The sequence below is a fragment of the Manis pentadactyla genome, chromosome 7, assembly GCF_030020395.1.
Source record: "Manis pentadactyla isolate mManPen7 chromosome 7, mManPen7.hap1, whole genome shotgun sequence".
Taxonomy (NCBI): Eukaryota; Metazoa; Chordata; class Mammalia; order Pholidota; family Manidae; genus Manis; species Manis pentadactyla.
In genome coordinates, this window is record NC_080025.1 from 40,122,098 (window position 1) to 40,129,890 (window position 7,793).

A 7,793-nucleotide genomic window follows, 5' to 3' on the forward strand; every position below is an offset into this window, starting at 1 on the left:
GGGCATCAGGTGGGACTGGGATGAGGTATGTGCAGCTGCTTTTACTGCTACCAAGTGGGCATCAAGGCTGTACAGGCCTTGAATGTAATGGACTCATCAAGGCCCTGTGAGCTAGATGTTCATGTAACCAAAGATGGTTATGGATAGGGTCTTTGGCAGCAGCTTGAAAGGACACACCAACCTATTGAATTCTGGTCACAACTATGGAAAGGAGCAGAGGTCCTGTATACCTTGATAGAGAAGCAACTGGCTGCTGTGTACCACGCCTTGCTGGCTATGGAGCCCATCACTGAAACCACTCTCACCGAGGTAATAACCACCTATACCATCGCGGGGTGGGTACAAGACTGGACCCAAAGGCCACAGAGTGGCATGGCACAGACACCTACACTGGCCATAGGGGCGCATATTTACAGTAGGTGGCACCCTCTCTACCAGCACCTTAAGTGGAGAACTCCAATGCTTACTGGGGCCAGTCACCTATACCAGTGGAAAGCACAAAGAACTTGCTTTTGAGCCATTCATAGCCGAGAGTCCTTATCAGGAGGGAAAAGCCCCTATACCTGAAGATGCTTGGTATACAGATGGCTACAGTCATGGGCAGCACCCAAAGTGGAGGGCTGTGGTTTTCCATCCTAAGACTGAGACAATATGGATGGAGGACAGAGAGGGGAAGAGCAGTCAATGGGCTGAATTGTGGGCAGTATGGCTCATGATCACCCAGGAGCCTTCCCCCATAGTTGTCTGCACTGACAGCAGGGCCATCTATCAGGGCTTGACCCTTGGCTACCAACATGGTTTGAGGCCAACTGGATGGTTGGTCACCAGCCCCTTTGGGGGCAAGAGTTGTGGCAAGACCTATGGGCCTCTGGTCAGGCTAAGACTGTTACTGTATTTCATGTGTCTGGCCATTTGCCTTTGGCATCCCCAGAGAATGATGAAGAAGACACATTGGCCCAGGTGTGCTGGCTGGAAGGAAAGCCTGCCTCTGATGTGGCCCAATGGCTACACAAGCGTTTGCTGCACATGGAGGAAAATACAATGTGGGCTGTAGCCCGTAGGTGGGGCTTGCCATTGACCTTTGAAGAAGTCAGCAGTGCCTGGAAGGAGTGCCTTGTGTGCTGTAAGAGGGACTTACACCGAGTCCCACAGCAACATGGGACAATAGTAAGGGGGCCAATGCCCCTTGTCAGGTGGCAAATAGATTATATGGAGCCTCTGCACATATCAGAAGGATATTGGTATGCCATGACTTGTGTGGACAAGTCTACTGGACTTGGTTGCTTTTCCTGCATGCTGTGCAGATCAGCAAACCACCAAGAGGGGTTGGAGCATCTCTGCAGCCTATGGCTGGGTGCAGGTGATTGACAGTGATCAAGGCTCCCACTTTACTGGACATGCATTACAAGAATGGGTGCAGCAATTAGGAATACAGTGAAATTTCATGTACCATATAATCCTACTGGGGCAGGCTTGATAGAGAGGTACAATGGTTTGTTGAAATCTGGCCTAAAGTCAGACAGCAATAGCCTATGGGATTGGTCGGTTCCCCTATGGACAGTGCTGTGGCATTTGAATGAGAAGCCACGTAAAGGAGCTTTGAGCCCTGTGGATAGGCTCACACACCTTGCTGCCTCTCCTATACAATTGTATGTCCAAACCAAATTAGAGTTATTGAAACTAGGATATGGGCAGCAGAGCAACATCCTGCTGCCAGCCCCTACTGCACTGAGCCCTGGAGACACTGTTGAATGGACCTGGCCCTGGACATTTTTGACACATGGACCAGTGATGGCTGGCAATTCTGGCACCTTTGGGAAAAGGCCTGGGAGCTGGCCTCCTGTGTATTCCTGGAGTAACAGCTGAATGGCCCCCAAACATCCAGGAGGTAAGAGCATCCTGCGGGGAAGTTTTGTTTTATCTTTATGGCCAGTGCATGTACCTCCCCTAGCCCTATATATCCACCCATCTGTAACTCCCACAGGGAGGGGGGTGAATGTGTCATATACTCGACCAGGATGAGATCCCATTCCTGCCACTGTCCTATCACAGGACCACTCTCTTGCATGTATCCTACCTGATGGACAAGATTTGCCTATGCTGGTGTCATTAAAACATGTATCTTATCGCCCTTAATGTTATTTTCTCCTACAGCCCTTGTGGCCTGAATGGGCCCCCCTGGCTGCAGCTGCTGCGTGATGTTTGCTCTGATCCCTCAGCTACTGCCTGCCTATGGAATGGACGAGCTATGGACTGAATCTGCATAGGATTTGGAACCTATCTGAGTCCTCCAGCTAGAGGATTGTCATGATTTTATTGCTGTTGGTATTGTTACATCATTAGTCTGTTCACAGTGATCCAGTTTTCTCGCCCAGGGACCATTGTGGAAGAAGGGGAACAAGTTGATTGTAAGGCGAGATTTCTGGATGGGTGGGCTGCGGGTAAAATTGTAACATTTCCAGAATATCTCTCCTGGCTTTGGGTCATTTGCATATCCTCAGGGGTGGAGGGAAGTTCATCTCCATGTCAATGAGTAATTATCTGGGCAACCGTGGGTGTGTCTGAATCTGAGAGTTTAAAGGGAGGAGCTGGCTTGCTTGCTGGCTTGTTTTTTCCAGATCAGAGGAGAGAGGCATCTCTGGACTGCAGTTTGTAAACAATAAATGGGTTTTAAACTTTATTTCTCCCTTTGACTGATTTCGGTTCTTAGAGGTGTTTTGCCCTGGGATTTCCTCTCCCTGGATTTACAAGGGGACAGACTGATCACCCAGAGCGGACAGGGCTGGGATGGAGGGAGTCCAAGGGGCTGCAGGAGACTGGAGAGACATCTGACCCAGCCTGAGGGTCTGGAGGACTGCTCAGGGGATCTCTGAGTCAAAATCTGAAGATCTTGGTTAAATGAAGAGAAAGGTGTGTAGAAAAAAGGGAGGAAGAGATAGGACTTAGAAGCTTGGGGTGGACCAGACCATAGGGCCAGTAGCCTGGAGTTTTTCAAAGTGCTTTGAATTTAAGACTCTTAATAAGCAGCAGAATGTATATTTTACTTACAACACAGTACGTGTATGTACAACATGATCACACACACGTGAATTAAAATTTCATGAAACGATGGGCTTCTGCAATGTGCTCTGGTATTTAATATTTTTCAAATTAGATGCTTGAGAGCAGTTAGTTTATTTCCTGTCCTATCAATAGGTTAACACAGGAAGTTTGAAAATATAGGTGACCAGACTCTGCTGAGAACCCCTAGCCTCTGATCAAAGGAGCAGAATTCTAGAATCAGCAAAGTGTGACAGCCTCTAGGGATGTTCACCAATATTCCCATTCTCCTCTCCTACTCAGCAGGTGGTAGGAATTTATTCTCCTCCATTTTGAAGTAGCATTGGAGCCCAGGAATCTGCATTCTAACATGCAAAGGGAGCTGTGAGACAGGAAGTTTGAGAAACAGTGACACAGGTGATGAACTCGGAGAGGACAGGGCAGAGCACCCCTTGGCCATCACTGTAACCCCAGCAGGACCCACCACAGGGCCGGGCACTTTGGTAAAACATGTTCAGTGAATGGTTTTAACTTCAGCCTTTTTATTTCTCCTACCTGATCTGGCCCCTCCCCACAGTACCAGCCTCATTTCTTGACAGATTTACCCTTGAATTTTGCACTCCAACTAAATGGGACTGTTCTTGGTTCCATACATCTCTCACCTGTGTCCTCTGCCTATACCCTTTTCCTCTTCCTTTCACTGATCAGTTCTGACATCCTTCAAAATGTAGCTCAGATGCCCCTCCTCCAGGAAGCCCTCCTTGACCGCTCTTCCCAGGCTGGGCTTCCCCTCTGAGCTCCTCCCTCCCAACCACTGTCTGTCCCCTCACTGGACTATGAGCCCAGGGTGGCAGGAGCTAGACCTGCCTCAGTCATGGCTGGGTACCCAGTACCACCCAGTGCAGGACTGTGCACACAGAAGGTGCTCAGAAAACATTTGCTGAACACACGGATGCACATCTGAGGGAGGAGGAGAGGCCCTATCCTCTGGGGGCTCCTGATCACAGGTCTGATGGAGAGGGCTGAAGGCCTGAACATTGCTCAGTCCCCATCTGTTGTCAGACACCAGTCTTCTGCAGGAGGACACCCTCCAGAATGACACCCATTTCACAGGTGGCAAATTGAGGCCAGGAAGGGCCTGTCTGTTCTGTGGAGCCCAGATTTTCCACTGCTCAGTCCAGCCTCCTATGGTCCTTCTCACCTCTTTCCCAGAGCCCCAGTACTTTTCTTTCTTTTTTCCAGTGATGAAATCTGAATCTGGGTAGGAGGTTTGACTGTGTGGGAGGAGAGCTGGCTGAGACCAGTTGGCATATTTTCTTCTCTAAACCTGAGGAGGGCAGGGGGTGGGACACTCCTTGCCAATCTGGGACCAAACTCCAAACGCTGACCTCTTGGCCCAACCCATCCCACACTCCCTGCAGGTTCTGGGATTCAGGAGTCCCTGAACCCTGCAGCCTCCTCCTTGCACCTGTCCTCCCTGCCTGGGCCGCTTCTTCATACCCTGTGGCCTTGATCACTGGGAGGGTTTCCAGAAGCTTCCCTGCCCCCAGCCAGGCCACCTGCTACTGCAGGCCGTGAAACCAGCTGCTGGGGCCCACCTGGTACCTCTCAGGGTCCCTCTACCCATGGCCCTGGGACTTGAACACCCCTGGGAGGGGAGCCCAGACTGTGTCTGAGGGAAAATATGAAAAAGGCCTTTTAGATTTTATTTTAGATAAAATGTTGATCTCAAAAAGTCTTCACTGCTGAAGACACCCTGACTCTGTGGTTTTCCAGGCACCACCACAGTTACTTAACACACAGAAACTTGGTTCACTTCCCCATGATGTCTGAGGCAGATGCTACGACTATTCCCATTTCACAGTTGAGCAAACAGGGGTGCTCACGCTGAACTGCAAAGCCACAGCTTTCCTCTCTGAAAGCAACCACTTGGGCAGCGTCTATGCATTCTTGTAGAGACACTCAGTGCATTTGAAACAGAAGCTGCTACATATTCGTCTGTTTGTCCCCATAGACAGTAAGGTGCCCTGTGCTATACACTTCCTGAACCTTAAGATTTCCTCCCTAACAGTATTTCTTGACCACCTGATTTATTACTGAAACGGGCCCTCAGCCCAGTTCCCCATCTGTCTCATTCCATCTGACGTCTCTCAGCACTCTGTTCTGTGGATGTGGTTTGTTAAATGATTGAGGGAATGAAGTAGTGAAACAGACAGGTGCCCAGCTGAAGTGTTTGGACTTTATCCCAAGGGAAGATGCTGGAGCCACTCAGTGGGTGGGGGTGACTAGGTTAGATCTTGGGGACATTCCAGGCTCTTCTAAACTCTGGACGGTTGCCTGTACTGTTCTCTTTGCCTGGAATACACATTCCTGGTCTTGGTCTAACCCCGTCCTATCCCAGCTGTAATGCCTCCTCTTCCAGGAAGCCCTCCCTGAATGCCAGGCCAAGTCAAGCATCCCTCCCTTGCTCCCATATCCCAGCCCTGTTCACTGTGCATTATTACTCTCCGAGGATGGGTTTGTCTTGGACAACACTGGGTCTCTGGCACCACCCATTAGTGCTCAGAATAAATGATGATCCATTGAAGGAAATGTCTGTGTGTGGGAAGGAGCCAAGTGCAGGGGCAGCCATGGTATCCAGTAGGGGTTGACATCAATGGGCCGGGACCACAGATACCTGAGTTCAAATATTATCCCCAGGTAGAGGGTCTGGGCCACAACTGCGGGAGTCCAGCTCCAGCCTAGGGGTGGGATGCCTGAAGGTGCAGGACGAGTCAGCGTATGGAGAGACAGGACACGGAGTCAGATGGAGGTGGTCTCTTGACAAAGTGTCGATGACAGCTTTATTTATACCATTTTGCACAAGGATATGATTATTTTTTATTGTTCTGATGATTAATTAGTATAGGCAGTTGGTTAATAAGTATAGGCAAGCTTTTTTTCTTACTTTTCCTTTTTAATCTATTCATGGTTGGTCAAGCGTTAGACAGGTGATTGTTTTTCTGTTCCTTGACCGAAACTTTTCCTATCAACATGTACTCTATTGTGTTTTATGTTTCCATGCAACACAGTTTCTAAGTAGTGCATGTGACCGTAGGAGCGTGCAGTATGTAGCAGCGACTATGGAGTCTATCAGCTCAGGGCGAAATACAGGTCACCTAGTGCCACAGTTAGCTAGGATTCTTTCCCACAAAAATATTCTTAGCAGCTTTAATAAATTTATAATCAATCTAAAATCATAAACATATCTTCATTATATACCTCTTTACAGGGCACAGTAGGCAGCAAACTACATTTCTGATTCTTATCTACATTTCTCTTTCGTTTGTGTGGATACCAAAATCTCCCTGACATATGCTACACAGGTCTCTATGACTCCACTACTGCAGGGACTAAACAAAATTCTTACATGGTGAACAATGCAAGGGCATTCATATCATAGAAACTGTTTCTGCTTTAACTACAAACCTTAAACTATAAACAATCACGTCAAATATAATGTATGATTATTCATTTGATTTTTATACTTTATATGTGAATCTAATAAAATGTTAATGTAGTAGGTAAATGCAAGATATAGATAGAAAGCATGATTTAGAACTGTAAGAAGGCAGGTGTAGATGATCAGGTTTGTGCCTACAGACCAGGTCTTAATCCAAGTGGAACAAGGGCAACAAAACATCCACAGGTGTAGAAGATTTCTCTCAAAACTGGGGGAGTGTGGTTCTAAGCCTCACCTCTCTTGGCCCCCTTTTTCTCACCTGATGGCCCCCCTGCAACTGTGCCTATCTTAGGTTGTTCCTCCCTTGAGGAATCTTACCCGTCTCTGGCTAACCAGCCATCTTCCAGGGCCATACAGGGAGATGTAAAGCTGGTAAGTGAGAGAGAAGTAATATTCTTTGAAAAGGTTAGTTTTTCACTTCTTTGCAGATTTATGCTCTATGGCTCCTATGCCCAGCACTTGTTTTGAGGTCTCTTTACTTCCTGGAAAATTATGGTACTTGCTAATTTCACGTATGAGGCACAAATTCTAGTAAAGGGCTATAATTAGGAAAGAAGAGAAACAAACTATAGAAGTAGTAGAGGGAAGAAAACATGAAATGATTAATTGTCAACAGAGTTATTCTATTCAATATTTTCTCATGACTCTATTTCTATAAAACTTTCCATCACTAGTTTCACTAGCAAAACAAGGGGGGCATTCTCAGTGGAAATGGGGTGGTCAATGTTTGACTAACAGCAGGTTTTGGTACTTTATGCTAAGATCACCATTTGGCCCCTGCGTGTTCTATTCTTCAGGAGCACTGTCCTGAAAAGCTTTTGGGAAGTTTATGCTCTCATCCTTTCCACACTGCTCAGCAAAGGTTAGCTTAGCTCTTGGCAATAATGCAAGCAAAAAACAAAACCAATAGTATAATGGAGAAAAACAAAATCAAGGTGGGTAATAGCGGGAGCCAGCTGTGAAGGCCCCTGCTTTGCGGGGGTCTTCCTCCAGCTTGAGCTTCGCTACACAGCTTGAGTAGCATGGCTCTGGGCACACAACCACCCTCATTACCCCTTTCTTCTACCAAGTCAGTGAAATGGGAGAGTGAGGTCCCAAGGCTTGGTGGAGATAAGATAACACCAAACAGCACTTCCAACAGGGCGGGAAGCCTGTCCTACTGTTGCCTGACAGCTTTGAAACTGCTCTTTGCTCTCACTGGACTGTTCTTCCCATACTGTCCCAGTGGGCTCCTTCCTGTCATTCAGGTCTC

At 47.7% G+C, this 7,793-nt stretch overlaps 1 protein-coding gene across 1 annotated transcript in view; it reads right to left on the reverse strand.

Annotated features, from left to right (window-relative positions):
* Positions 1-7,793, reverse strand: part of LANCL2 (LanC like glutathione S-transferase 2) — a 240,610-nt gene that overhangs the window by 167,597 nt on the left and 65,220 nt on the right. The gene's annotated exons all lie outside the window — the stretch shown is intronic.